Source organism: Sprattus sprattus (genome assembly GCF_963457725.1).
Source record: "Sprattus sprattus genome assembly, chromosome: 1".
In the NCBI taxonomy this organism is placed as follows: Eukaryota; Metazoa; Chordata; class Actinopteri; order Clupeiformes; family Clupeidae; genus Sprattus; species Sprattus sprattus.
The window spans coordinates 68,965,166-68,981,158 of record NC_137920.1 but is presented as its reverse complement, the minus strand read 5'-3'; positions in this window follow the sequence as shown (position 1 = coordinate 68,981,158).

The window sequence follows — 15,993 nt, the reverse complement described above, 5'->3', positions numbered from 1 at the left end:
TGAGTCATGGTTGTCAGTGTGTTTGTTTGTTTTTATGTGCTTTGTGTGTGTACATTTGTTTGTGTTTAATTTTAATGTATTAAAGGAACTACTGTATTTGTGCATGCGTACATACAGTACGCATGCACAAATGTGTGTGTATGTGTGCATACGAATGTCTACTTTGTATGTGTGTGTATCTGTTGCAGTTTTGACCATGCATTATGGTGCAGTTTAGACCATGTCAGCCAGAGATACCTGCAATTACATCACCTCATGTTTGCTTTTTCACTTTTAAGTAGGTGGCGCTATACATAAAATGAGTGGTTATGGGATGGGTTGACACGGCCCCTTTAGACAAACATACAAAAAACATGTGGCCCTCCTAAGCCCTACAGTTCTCGGGGTATTCGCAGAAAACTGTGTCAGCCCACCTACAGGCCAGTTGATGTACAGTCACATACAAAAAAAATTATTGTATGGCCCCCCAAGGACAAAATTGCACGAAACTTGGCATGCATTCAGAAGGTCTCATAATGATCCACCACTTTCAATTTCGTGAACTTTCGACAATATATGCATAAGTTATAAGTGACTGGAGTTGTGAAGAGTGCATAGTTTTAGGGTCTGCCACGCCCACACCTCTCAAACTTTATAAAAGACTCTCATAACTTTTAATTCCCCATTGCTGAAGAGTAACCTGACCACGTTTGAAGGCATTACCGTTAAATCTGTAGGAGGAGTTCAATCACATGCGAGGTGGGGAAACAAAGTGAAGTTTCCAACCACCAACAGGTGGCGCTATAGGTGATATCAGTCAGGCATATGTACGCGTTCGGGCCGAATCCAGCGTCCACCCTAAGACATTGTCTCTGGGTCAAACAATGTACGCAACCGTTATAAGAGGCTTTGTGTTTTGTGGCAAGCACTTACAAGTTGGCAAAGTTTGAGGGTCTGCCACGCCCACACCTTCCGACTAATGAGAAAATCCAATATAACTTTTAGTCGCCGATGGCTGAAGAGTAGCCGGACTGCATTTCAAGGCGTTACCATTAAAACTGTCGGAGGAGTTCGATCAGATGCGAGGTGTGCAAACGCCGTTAAAACGCATCTTCCACTCAAAATGGCCGACTTATTGTGGACCTGCCACCATGGCTTCGTGAGACTTTTTGGTGCGTCCAAGCATGATGAAGACGTGTACCGAATTCCGTCAAGCTACGCCAAAATAAACCCAATGCGCAGGTTATTTTGCAATGTTCTAGGGGGCGCTACAGAGTCATTTTGCTCCATCCATGGACAAAAACTCTACCGAAGATGGACGGTTACAGGCTTGATGTCCCTGGCAAATTCGGTAATTTTTCGAGCACTTTGACATATATTCGATTAAAACACCAACTTGGTGACGCTATACATGTAATGACTGGCTATTGTATGGGTTGACATGGCCCCTTGACACAAACATACAAGAACAATTTGGCCCTCCAAGGCCCTACGGTTCTCGGGATATTTGAAGAAAACTGTGTCGCGCCACCTAGAGACCAGTTGGTGTATAATCATATAAATCAATTTATTGCATGCCCCCCTGTGAACGGAATTCCACGAAACTTAACGTGCAGTCAGAAGGTGTCATAATGATCCCACACCTCCGATTTCGTGCATTTTTTTTTGCTTTTTCATTTGTAACTAGGTGGCGCTATACATGAAATAACTGGTAATGGAATGGTTGACGTAGCCTCTTAAGATCAACATACCAAAAAAATGTGGTCCTCCTAAGCCCTACGGTTTTCGACTTATTCACAGAAAACTGAATCGTCCCACCCTCTTTAAAAGGTTCCAGTCCGACGGGGGTGCAACGGATCAAATCGAGAATCAGTGGTTCCACGCTAATCTAGTAAAGCTACATGCCCACCAAATTTTGTGCACTTCGGTGTTTCAGTGTCCCGGAAATCGGCAAACAGAAAAAATAAATAAATAAATAAATTCCGACTTAACCTATATGACCGCCGCAGCGCTGCCGCGTGGCGGTCATAATAAGCAACCACCCAAAGTGAACTTATTCAACTGGTATAGGGAAGTGAGATGTTTGGCTGAAAATGGATGCCTATCATCTTAGTAGCCCCCCCCCCCCCCCCCTTTCCCCCCCCAAAAGCCCTTGGCACAGGCCAAATACTCATCAAATGTGTTCTGCATTCGTGGAGGAGAAACAGGAGACGACACGAGACATGGGATACTTAGATTGAGCCCCCTGCACAACAGCTGTCGCTAAGCTTCTCTTCGTCCCACAGGTAAGAAAATGAGCCTCTAAACAGATGAGGATGAAAAAAAGCATAACAAAGCTAAAGCAGTTTTTCCCCCCCAAGTGCCGACAAACAGCACAGAAATCGCAAGCTGTCCGTTATGGCCATTCGAGTGCTTTTATTTATCCATTCACCACTTGTCCTGTGAAAGTAGGTTGCAGCAGAAGCATGGGCTCACTACAGGTGTTGTCATGGTTGCAGCCCATCTGCTGAGGGGACTGAGGCAGTGTTCCACGCAGACCCGTGCAGGAGGAGCAGCCAGCAGGGTGACAGATCTCGCTGATGTGTAAATGATAGGAAAATGAGAAGGCCATGGTGACAAGAGAAAAGCACCTTGGCACCCCAATCTGCCAGTATTTTGCCTACAGAGAGTGAGAGAAAGTGAGCGAAGAAGAGACAATATGGAGAGGATAAAAGAGAGGCTGAGATACAGAGAGTGATGGGGGGGGGGGGGGGGCGACTATGAGAGTGTGTCATGATCAGGATGGTTTTTCAATCCATTACAAAACACCCGTACGCAACACATTGACATACATCAGAAACAAAAGAATGTTTATGAAGGTACTGGAGAAAACATTGTGTTTCTCTCAGAATTTTCCTGACACATGAACCGACTGTATAACAGGAGTGATGGTCCTCCATGAGTGAGTGTGTATTAGCAAGTGTGTGTGTGTATGTGTGTGTGTGTGTGCGTGCGTACGGTGTGTGCCTGTGAGTGTGTGTGATGATGCAGCTCTAACGAGACAGCAGAGAAACCTTGTTGTTTCCACGAAACAGCTGCTACACGTCAGACACTGACACCAAGATAAGAGCTGATGTTTGCCATCATCCTCTCATCCCTTCCTTCCTTCCTTCCCCGCCGCTGCCTGCCACGGCGCTCCTTACTCCTGTTGTCTCCTAAGTGAGGTGAGATCCCACTGATTAAATCATAACTACTGATTTCTGACAGCTGTGCGTCTGCGTTTTTTTTTCTTTCATGTGAACTAGAGTTCTCATCTGCAGCACCGTGACTGAAAGTGGTGGCTCTGCGGATGGCCGTTGTTCAGATGGTGATTCAGTGTCACATCCTTTAAGCACACACTCATTCAGTCATTTTAGTGTTTTTCGTGCTTTGTGCATACCTTGTATCCCAGGGAGACAGAAGAGACGAGGCAACGATTTCATTGGATGCAGGGTAGCCTGTATGCATACTTAAAGGTGCATATTGTGATTGTAATCCAATAAAATGTTCGTCTAATTCAGTGAATTGCTGCTGACGGTTTCTAGCGGTCTGTTCAGTGTATGCGCTCATAAAAGCTCTGGTGTTTGTACACAGTCCTAGCTTTGTAAATGGGAAACAAACATAGTGGCTTAGACCGAGCCATAAACAATCCAGCCAATCAACACGTTGCTTCATGGAGGGCAGGGGTGTAATTTGATTGGCTATTGAACTCAAATATCAACAACCTTTGGCCAGAATAACAGACACTGCCTTTAAACTTCTGCTTTAGTATGCTCACAGTCATCTTTGTATGTGTCCCACCAATTTTCTCTTTTCTTGTCTCGCAGCAAATAGTTTCTCCTATATTTGTAGCACACGTTTTTTTTTTTTATTCAACCAGAACAAATATTTCTCAATGTTTAGACTTATATAGATTTCTTGTTGTATTTTGTGAGATTGGGCTGTTTTCAGACGGCTCACCATGTGACCATGTCTTTTGTAAATATGACTTTCACACAGAGCAGCCCCTGCCTTGCAGCCGTGGGGGAAAGTGAGGCCAGAGAATATTTGTTGTCTTTGTGCTTGGATTCTTCACTCATCGGGGGTGTGTGTGTGTGTGTGTGTGGGGAGGGGGTCTGGCTGAGGGGGTAGAAGGTCCACAGGAATGATTTCTCCATGCTGCTGAGTTGCATTTACCCATTAATCTCCATGGAGACAGCGAAGCCGTGTTTTTACCCTACCCCTCACTGATATTTATGAACAGGTGATTTTTACTGCAGCAGCTGCCTCTGATCGCCGGTTTGGCCCACTGGCATATATGAATCTAAATGCAAATTAAGAAACTGTGCTGTTTGTGTTAAACAAAGTATAATCAACACCAAGCTCAAACACACACGCACACACACACACACACACACACACACACACACACACACACACACACACACACACACACACACACACACACACACACACACACACACACACATATATCCACATATAATACACACACATACACACTTAGTTGTAACCATTTCCAACCTTCCCTCCAGTTGTTCCCTGTGAGTCAGTGGGATTCAGATAAAGTGAAAATTTAAATCCTTAGCTTGAACAAACTTTTGGAGAAGACATTCGGCTGGGAATCTGACATGAGATTAAATTAATCTTTAACGTGGTGAGACCCCAGTATGGTTTCAGTGTAAATAGCATTAAAAAAATATTGCTTTTCTGCTTGGGCCTTAGTGTTTAGTGGGTAATTATAACCCCTGATGTTAGCCCATGTCCAATGCAGCCCAATGAAAATGTAAATGATTACCAAATGCCTTTCCAAGGACACCTAACTGATTTAATCAAGGACTTATCCAAACTGAAGCACAAGTCTGGAAGAGAGAGGGCAGAGTTTTTTTTAGTCTTTTCTAAAATGGCTGCGACAGTGTACACAAAGCATTATAATAGTGTCAGAAACCACGTTCAATCATAAGTCTTTGCACAAGTAAACCTTCTCATCTAGCCTTGATGAAATGTCTTTGACCACAAACTTGCACGAAACCTTGAGCCGAGCCGCTCTAGTGTTCCTGTGGGATAGGGGGTTCTGGCCATGTCCATCTGTTTGTTCCCCGTAGCCGTGGAAACTCTGAGTCCTTTTACTCCACGGCAGTTCAATGGCACACCTGTTCCGGGCTCAACCTGCACTTCAAACGGCTCCTTATTTATTTCTCTCCCTCAAAGTCAGGGACTCTCACTGCTAAGTGTTCTGTGAATGCCCAAATGTCCTTGTATTATGAAGCAACTTAATGCTTGACAAAAAGTGGAGGTCAGTAGACATGCACATGCCCAGAACCATATACACACACACACACACACACACACACACACACACACACACACACTGAAACACACACACACACACACACTGAAACACACACTGATGGGCTCTCAGATGAAGCAGGTACATTCAACCATCTCATTCAGGCAGCAATTGGTGTCAAGTCAGACGGAATGCGAGGGAACCATGGGTATTCCCTCTCCTTCTGAAGAGATTTGACAGGGCCTGCTACATGAAAAGGAAATGGGAGGCTGGAGGAAATTACAGCACTTTGATAGCAGACAGGAAATATTGGGTCTCAGCACTTCAGCATTCCCCCCCCCCCCCCCCCCCCCCCTCCTCTCCCCTGCCTCCGCAACACTGGTTCTTGTGTGATCCTTGATGTTCGCATGTATGAAATATTGAATATACATGCATATTTCACCAGACCACTGAAAGCAAGACAGAAGGGGAGATTTTCCCTTCCTTTTAATTGCGGATAATTAATCTCTCCTTTTCTATGTGACCTCTCGAGTGACTTCAATCTGACCAGCTCTTAAGTGCGGAGACTGGGGACAGAGGTCGAAGGGGCGGGGGGGGATTTCTGCCAGATTAGGAAAAGAGGGGATAAGGGGGAGTATTTCTGTCAGATATATCTGCGGATAGTTTCTATCATCTCCACCCGAGCCTGAGCCTATGCCATATGTGTCTAAACGCTGCTAAGTAAAAATGATGGCAAATTATTAAAAACTTAAAGTGAGACCAATTGAAGATTTAACCCAGATGTGGGGTGAAAATGAGAGATAAAGGAACAGCTTGCATTCCGCTCTTAGAGGGGGTGGCATGAGACCGGAGTTTAACAAACACATCTATATTCATAAAAAAAGCTTTAAAGATTTAAAGCTATGCATAATAAGTCAGTGAATTATAATGAGAACCCTCTTTTCATACTTTTTACTAGAAGGGACTCTGCGCTGCTGACCGTACCACTGAGGGGAACGTGCTCTACCTGATTAAATTAATCATCCTTCCTCCAGGATGGACACAGATCAACAGATAAACAATGAATATTCAGTCGACTCGTCTGGGCAAACCTCCACTGCAAGCTCCAGTTGTTTTTAGATTGAGAGAATTTGCGTCATTTCTGCTCAATGTTCAGACCGCACGTTTAAAACAGCGTCACCAAGATAAAAGTACCCATGTATACTCAGTGTAAAAGAAGGGGAAAGAGTCTGCCTGTGTGAATGGCAAGATCACATTACTCGAAGGCGGTGGCATCTTGTATAATAGCCCTTATGGAGGGCGGGGGGAGTCACAGTCTCCTGTGTTTTGGACGGGACGATTGGTATTCACTGTGGCTCACAGGCGCTGGCCCGGCTCCTCCTCAGCTGTTTCCTGCCGTGGGTTTGCTGATCCTGCCCAATCCCGTGGCCCTCAGTGACAGGGAGAGGTCCTGGTTAATGCTGACTGTCACAGCCAGACCTCTGCAGTGGCCGTATCTTTAACAGTCACTTCCCCTGGCTTCACATCCATTGACTTAAAGCTGACCTGTGCAATCTCAGACAAGTATTATTTCAGTGTGGTGTATATACCAATTTGCAAATTGATGCGTGTAACATAATTACGTTACAATGCTGTTATGTTGTTAATTTGTTATGACGTGATTGAGAGCAGGCTACATCGTTTTTATGTATCTGCCGATGCCAGCCCTAAAATTCTGCCCCTGTTTACTGTGATGTTGCACAGTGACTCTCCCAGGGCGCCTGAGCAGGCAGCCGGCTGATGTTTGGCCACCGATCATGAGGGGGAAACAGCTCCACAGTTGTGCTGGGATGCGGCATGACTTGGCTTCCTTGACAGATGCTCGTGTTCCTTCTCCCGTCCTCCAGGAAACATTTGCACAGCTTAGATCACAGGCGGGCTAAATGAAGTCCTGAAGGACTAGCTGTTACAAGCAGCATATACACCTTGCTCGGTTTATAGATGGGGACATCTGTTTGGCTTTGTTTGAGTTCTCAAAACAATAACACTGCTTGCATTAAGTTAGGAACAACACCATTTGACTTTTCTAAAATAATGCAGAGCGAGCTAGTAAAAAAGCCACAATTTGAAGCGATACATCTCAAGCATAATCGTAATACAATTTCACGTCATTGTAATATTACCAGCTCTGTGTGCATTATCTTATACTAGCAACTTGGTCATATTACCACTTCTGTGTGCATTATCTTATACTAGCAACTTGGTCATATTACCACTTCTGTGTGCCTTATCTTATACTAGCAACATGGATTCCACCATGTCAGCCATTATTCCTTACATAACACAATTTCTACAAATTGGTTAGAGTGCCTTAATACACCAGATACTTTGCACTGTCTTGCACAAGGATTGGATGCTTCTCTGCAACGTTACACTGGTTAATTCCATTTATTTAGGAACATGTTTCCTCATGCGCTGGGAAGGCGAGGCACTACACCATCCTTCCTATAATAGAGGTGAAAGTACTGATCCCAAAAGCACAGTGTTCTTTTGCTATTCATTGGTTTCAGAGCCCCCCCCCCCCCACATACATCAAAGCGCTTGGTGTGCTCCATTGTCTGTGCAAAGTTTATGTGTAGGTGAGCTAAGTGCCATCTCTGAGAGCTACTGTACTTCTTTCATGCTGACTTTCTATCAAAGAAGGAAGTGATGAAAGGCGTTAGCGCTGGAGACGAGTGTGCAATAGGGCTAAAAATACAGAACCTGCTGACAAACTAACGCTTTCATCTTGCCATTGTTCCTTTTCGTCCGTTTGCAAACCAATCACACTTTTATGGGGTCTCCGGCAAGGATAAATGGCTCTGTGATGATTGTGTCACCAAAAGATCATACCAAAGGTTCCATATTAAATATGGCAACGAAATGTCTAAACTTTGTTGGAATAGCAGCAAAAAGACGCATAAAGGAAAGTATAAAAAAAAACAAATGACTGAGGAAGGTCATCACCCAAAGTACCCACATAGATACATGGCTTGTCATGGTTGTTTAAGGTAGATTTTTTTGTAGGTAGCAAGTTTCTTTCACAATTATTTGGATTATATACTGTCATGTGACGGTCTAGTTATTCACTGTCTACATTTATAGTCAGTGCGTGAAACTCTGAGCAAATGTAACAGCTTTTAAAGCATGACGTCATGGAATATCATCAAGCTAGCTATAACTTTTTATCAACTAACTAACCAATACATCCAAAGATAAGAACAACTTGTCTGATTGTTCTATCCAGGTTGTTACTCTGTTACTACTGTAAAAGCCAAAGTTCTTTGCATGTTGACTCTTCAGTTTGGCCATTAAATCACAATTTTCTCTAGAATCACAGCAAATGGGTGGTGAATTGACATGCATGTATAATGCAGACTGTGACAATGTGCCGTCACTACACATGAGTATGTGCTCTGACTGGCATGCCATCAGGCTCGATGTCAATTCACCACCCATTTGCTGTGATTCTAGAGAAAATTGTGATTTTTTTTTTTTACAGCTTTTTGGTGTTGCGGTCAGAGTGCATGTTTGGCACCCTGTAGACCCGGGTTGAAGTCCAGGTGGGGTGACTACGCTCTCCCTTCGCTACACAGATGGAAGACTATTTCATGGCCATGCAGTAATGGATAGGTAGTGCACAGAATCCATAACAGCTAATCACAAACTGAGCTTGGTATAATGTTTGATTTGTTTTCATACTGGCTGTGAATAGGATCAGATCAGAAAGAGTGATTAGAGCAAGATACGTCTATGAAGGTTTAAGGTTGTCCTTCTTCCCTTTCTGTAATTTGTTTTACTCACAGGCACAGTCATATTTACTGAAGGATATGATCGTCATGTGACCATCTTGTTCTGGACTCAGGCAAGGCATGGTGTGTCTCCACCCCCTGAGAAGCTAGTGATGTAACCAAACATGCCAACCCACATGTGAATGAAGCTCCACAACAGGAAGCTAATCAACTGTTCCAAATGAGTTGAGCATTTATTTAACATATGTCTGCCTCGAACAGGAGGGGGGCACACAATGGCATGCAGATCCACATGGCCTACCTTCGCTGTCTCAGTAAAGCACGATCACAAGCCACAGGAGGAGATCCCCTGCCCAGGATTGGGCTGAATATTCATCGTTGGCATTTGCATATAGCCTGCAGATGGTGGAAACAGATGCTTGTTACAGCAAGTGTCAATTTTCAAGAATCTGCTTTTGTGACAAAGCAAATAAAGTGATACCAGCAATGGCACAGATCCACTCTGTTGACAGCACTGAAGGGCCCTTATAGAGAAAGGCAGAGAGCGAGAGAGAAAGAGAGAGAGTGTGAGAGAGAGAGTAGTGGTAAGGTGTAGGTTCTGCAGAGAGATGTTCTGATAGACACAAAGAGTGGCACAAAAGCACAAAAGCAGAACTGCATGTAAAAAGTATATAATGAGAATGTGAACTGGGGGGACAGGAGACAGGCAATTACGCAAGTGAGCTAGGCTATTTTGTAGCTACTCCTTGATAATGGCTGCTTCTGAGTGATATGAAAGACACTGTTGAGAGAAAATAAACTGTACATGATAGTGCAAGTGTGGGCCTGTGTTAAAGTGCAGCTATGGAAACAAACTGAAGGCTCTGTTTTTCATCTCCTAGACAACTGAGCTTCCCACCCAGGAATCATAACAATAAAGCCAGACACGCTTAGACGTTGTATTTTTAATTAAACACCATATGTACAACCCCTGCGGTGGAAAGGCAACTGATTTAATAAACTTTTCATTTTTTTTTGCTGTTATTCTTCTGAGTGTGAGTTTTATTCCTCAGCTTGGAAGGTGTTAAAGTTTTTTATTGTATCTCAGCCTAATGAACTGTCAACATATCTTGAAAGTGAGTTCTACTGTAGAACGTGCATTCATTCTTCTGCAAGTGTTGAGAGCAAAAGAGAGGCTGTGCATTAATGACATCCCACACTGAATGCATCTATCAAAATATCAACTGTTTTAAAAACATAAACTATTCAAATGTCTTTGCGACCACACTGAATGTTTCACAATCATGTCAACATTATAATTGCAAAGCATTAGATTGATTCCACATTAATATATTTCTCTTTCTCACAGATTAGCAAACACAATCAATTTATGTCTGTGTTCTCAGAGGGAATTAAAACACCCGCCTCTGGCGTTATAGATGCAGTCCACAGCTAAACCACAGGAACTCATGAGATACCATTTTTTTTATGAGTGATCGGGCAGGCGGAATGTTTGTTTCAGTAAGTATGCACTTGGGGTTTAACACTATATCAACTAATGTATGCATAAAGGATTATGAGAGCCTTCTACCTTGATATCTTTTGTTAAAACCAATACGAAAACACAAAGATACAAGATACAAGTCAATGTGATTCAGGAGAATAACTCTCTCTCTCTCTCGCAGTAACTAGTATGTTTTGTCACCTGGAAATGTTTCATTTAAGGCATGAATTTCTTCTATGATGTGTTAATTAAATCCTACAAACAGGTATTTAATTAATACCCTTTACACTAGAGAACAGAAGGCATTCTTGCACCACATGAGATGTGTGATCAACACTGTCTTCTTTGGTTCATTTTCCTTTCAACACACTGCAACTATAGTGGCATCATACCTCAGAGGGGTATGAGAATCTGTTTGCAGGCACTGAGTTTCTGTCGTAATTTATTCTCTGCGTTTCCAGACTGTAAGGCATTTAAACAAAACACTTCACTGGTAGTACATATGTAATTGCTCTGTAATATACCTATAATAAGGGTTTCACTTTAGTCTGAATCTAATGGTCCATAGATCTGACAAGAGTCTGACTCTTACTGAAAAAGTAAAGCTTACTGTAAGTTTCATTGTAATCCTATGGCCATGCTTAGCTGGCAGCAGCAGCACTGGGAAGACAGTACTAACGGCCATAGGAGCTCCAGAGTAAAACTCTAAGGAAAGATTATCTCATCTGGCTGGCTTAAATCTTACAAATATTTGTTCTCTCCACATTTGCTTATCTGAAATTAAAGAAAATAATGAGGGTTAATAGTATTGCCAGGATGTCATGAAGTGTGTAGAATGTAGTAATAAGGAACTTGTAGGCAACTGTATTTTACAATGTTCCCAAAAGAGCTATATGGCAATAAAAGAACACTGCATCTTAAATTTGGCAATTTAGCCCTAAATAACAAAACTGTTATAACAATGCTGCACTTCACTAAACTGAAGTACACTTTCAAAAGTCTGCTTTACTTCAAGCCCGAAACCTTTTCCTGAGGAAAAGGACTTCCTCCAAATGAAGCCTCAGGAGGAGGCTGCCTAGAGAGTGGCAAGCCTGCTGGATAATTTGGCAGTACTCTAACACAGGCGATGCAGTCAACGGTACAGTTCAAAGGAAATAATCCAAAATGAATGAATCAGTTGAATTTATCTATTTCATAAAGTTGTATTAGACTAGTGAACTTTTTATGAGTCATTCCATTTCAACATAACACTCAGTTCTAATGGTGTTGTTTCGTTGCTGAAGATATCTAAAAAGTTCTCTCAGGCAGCCAAGTCAAGGCATTATAGCAGTTCAATTATAGCAATTAAATACAATAGTTCTCCATAATACTTCTCTTCTTTTTAAAAGACCTCAAGCAGATGGATATAGTCCATTATATATGGAAGTTGTGTGTCCTGAAGAGTTTAGGTGGGAATGCACAAAAGAAACCTGCCCCCAGCAAGTCAACTGTATTTATATGCCCTTTTTCCAGCATGTCCAGCAGGACAATGGCATCTTTCCTTATTTGTGTAATATCAGCATTTCAGAACACACATAGGATACGATGCTTATTTTGACAACAATGAACAAGATGTCACACACCTTCTGTTTGATAGCTGTGTTTTAAGTAGTTGGTACCGTGAGAGTGTATAAATGTTTGGAAAGTAATGCCTGACTGAACTAACAGCATCTGCTTTTTTAAAATAGCTGCTTGTGAACATATGGCACCAGCTGACGCGTTTCAGAATAGCAAGCATCAAACTACACAGAATCAGAGCAGGGACAGACCACTCTGACTGTTCACTTCACTATTTTAGTTTTGTCTCGATCTAAAATGTATTTAAATAAAATGTACATCTTTAATTTCCTTTGAAATAGACCATCCCTGCTCTGGGAATTATTTTGACCAGTTTTTCATTGATTTTCTATGATTGATCTGCACTCTTGCCCTGAGGGCCGTGTCTCTGTGTTGATTTAAAGCTAATGGCATGATGATGATCTATTCTATCCCAAGACATCTGGGAGTGCCCCTCCTCCTCTTCATCCTCCTCCTCCTCCTGCATTGACCAGGTGAGCGATGCCACGGGATTAATCGCTCACCAAGACCGGGGACTCCCACCTCAACAGCCACATAACAGACGGCAGCAACTCACACAGCACACAATAAAACAGTGCATCGCCTAAAGCAACAAGCAAATAGTGTTGTTTTCATTTATTAAACTGAAAGCAATTTTGTGTGTTTATGGCGTTTACAATAAAGCTCACTTGAAGAGACTAGTTTAGAGCACTTGTGTAAAGTCCTTCTCGGTCTCATATTTATGAAAATAAATCCTGTATTAACCCTTTGTCTGTTTACTGCTTCCCTGCTTTATTGAATGCCAAATAATTGCACATCAGTGATGTACAAATTCCTGCATGGAGGCTCACCATAGCTTATTAATATGTCTGTTACTCAACCAAACTAAATTAAAAATAATTGTGCTTTTAATGAGGTGGTGCCTGGCAAGTATTTGTCTGCTTATGCTCAAACAGCAGAGTGACAAACCGTGAACCCAATCCATTTAATCCCAGCCATAAAACTACAGTAGGTAATCAAATCAGCTTTGCACACAATAAAGTGGGTGTTTGCTCACTTCAGACTAATCAAGCCACACTGTAAGGACCACAGACCTCGAAGTCAGTTTTTCTTTCACACCCACACAATCTCCTCTCCAAAGACTCAAGTTGAAACACGGAATGGAGATTTAATCATCTTCTAAACTAGAGATGCAGATGAATTTGATCGCACTGTAACCTATGCTATGGATGATAACACCTCGCCCTACAAAAGAAAGGTTTAACTCTTCTACTACCAGCTGGATAACCAATACATATCATCTAACAAGGCACAGGGCAGCGATTCTCCAATTCCAATGACCTTTTGACTTTCTGGCACACATAGGCAGACAACACACACTGCTATTAAAATATGTATCAGTCAATGTTCAAAATGAGTTGATGGTCTGCATTTATTGTGTGTAATGCGACTTAACAAGATCTAGGAAAAACTTGACAACTTCGTTCCTCTGAAAAACATCAAGGCGCTTTTCATTCATTTTTATGACTTTTATGACTTAATGACTACAATAAACATGTGGCCTTTTGACTATTGATTGTGAAATTGCGAGAGAGTGGCTGGTTTTCGCCATGACACTTTTTTTTTAAAGCTTCACCTAGCAAATGACGATGACACTTACTTATACTTATCTCAGATGCTTCAGCCTGGCTCATAATGGATAACGGTCCTTTTAGCCACTTCATCAGTCAGTCAATTGAGTAATTAGGAGCATGCAGTCATCATAGAATGCTGTAGTATGTGGGTGGATGGGCTTCACCCACAGCACAGTGAGCTAATTATGTGATTGCACATATGTGACCACATATTGTTGTTCTCAAATTACATTATTATGATTCCGGTCTGTGGTGCAAAGACCTACATACAGTAACGCTATCTGATCAAGTGACAGCGGTACATTCAAAAAGTATCACAAAGTGTCTAAAGAATTCCCTCTTTAGAACTCATCTGTCATTCTAATATATTTGTTACAAGCCCTACATTTTTTGCTGATATATTTTTTTTACTTTTTTAAAATTGGTTTTGTAAGTCACTTTGGACAAAAGCATTCACTGAATATCATAACCATTTTCAACATTTGTGTCTCAACAGCACACCTGATATTAGTTCCATGCATTTTAGCTTAAAGGCTATCTCTTGTTGTATTCTTTTAGATTTTGTTTAACACAAACTATTTGTGCACGTGTGTATTCTATATATAGATAAAATTGACAAGCAATGTTATTATAGAGTAACAGTATGCCAGTTGAAATGAGTTGACTAACATTACTATAATGAACCATAATGTAAATTCAAAACTGGGACCCAAACTCCTCTCTTACAAAACACAACAGAAATGTGCCATCAACGTCTGCTGATGGTAGTTCTAAGTGCTCCAAAACGTTTGAAAATCGCAGTTGTCTGCATGGTTTTCAATGGGTCAATATATCAGCAATGTTAGCCTGCTGTCACTACTGATTCAGCTATGTTAGGTAAGTTATGCTAGCTTAATCTGAATCAATCAATCACTCGAAAAAGTTTAAGTATCACAGCTTGTGACAAGTTGACAAAGACAGACCATTCCATCAATATGAAGAATAATTTGTCAACTAGAAAATGCATTTCCTGAAGGAAATACCAGTGCATGAAATGCAAAAGTTAAGAAAGGAAGAAGAAAAGAAAGAAGAGTGAAAGAAGGAAAGAAGAAAGGAAAGAAGAGTGAAAGAAGGAAATAAGAGTGGAAGATGGAAAGAAGAGTGGAAGAAGGAAAGAAGAAAAGAAAGATGAGTGAAGAAAGGGAAGAAGAGTGAAAGAAGAGTGAAGAAAGGAAAGAAGAGTGAAAGAAGGAAATAATAGTTGAAGAAGGAAAGAAGAAAAGAAAGAAGTGTGAAAGAAGGAAAGAAGAAAGGAAAGAAGAGTGAAAGAAGAAAGGAGAGTGAAGAAAGGAAAGAAAAGTGAAAGAAGGAAAGAAGAGTGGAAGAAGAAAGGAAAGAAGAGTGGAAGAAGGAAAGAAGAGTGAACAAGAGTGGCTCTGGATAAAGAGAAAAAGAGAGTACAAATATTGAAAAAAGGAGATAAAAATGGAGTGAAGAAGAGAGATTGAGTGTGAGAGAAAGTAGACTGAGAGGGATAGAGAGAAACATGGAGAGATGGAGAGAAAAAAAAGTAGAGAATGGAAGGGGTCTTAATGTTCCTAGTTACAGTTAAATTGAGAGGGACAGAGAAGAGGTTCCTTTGATTTGGCGCAGGTGTCAGTAAAGCACAGGTGCAAGCCAGTTTAAAGACCCTATTATGATGTCATAATGGCCCAATGTAAGTCAAGGGGAGAAATTTATATTCGTTTTTCTTTAATATCTTAAAAAGTATAAAGTTTAGAAAAGTGAAAAATACATAGCATAGGTGTCGTTTACAAGACCTACGCGACAAAGTTTGAATGAAGTTTCTACGTTAAGCGGTTCGGGCTGAATTAATCGCAAAATCGAAAAAGGTAACAAGAACTAGAAAATGCATTTCCTGAAGGAAATACCAGTGCATGAAATGCAAAGGTTAAGAAAGGAAGAAGAAAAGAAAGAAGAAGGAAAGAAGAAAGGAAAGAAGAGTGGAAGAAGGAAAGACAAAAGGAAAAAAGAGTGAAGAAAGGAGAGAAGAGTGGAAGAAGGAAAGAAGAGTGAAAGAAGGAAAGAAGAAAAGAAAGAAGAGTGAAGAAAGGAAAGAAAAGTGGAAGAAGGAAAGAAAGAAGAGTGAAATAATGAAAGAAGAAAGGAAAGAAGAGTGAAGGAAGGAAAGAAGAGTGGAAGAAGGAAATAAGAAAAGAAAGAAGAGTGAAAGAAGGAAAGAAGAAA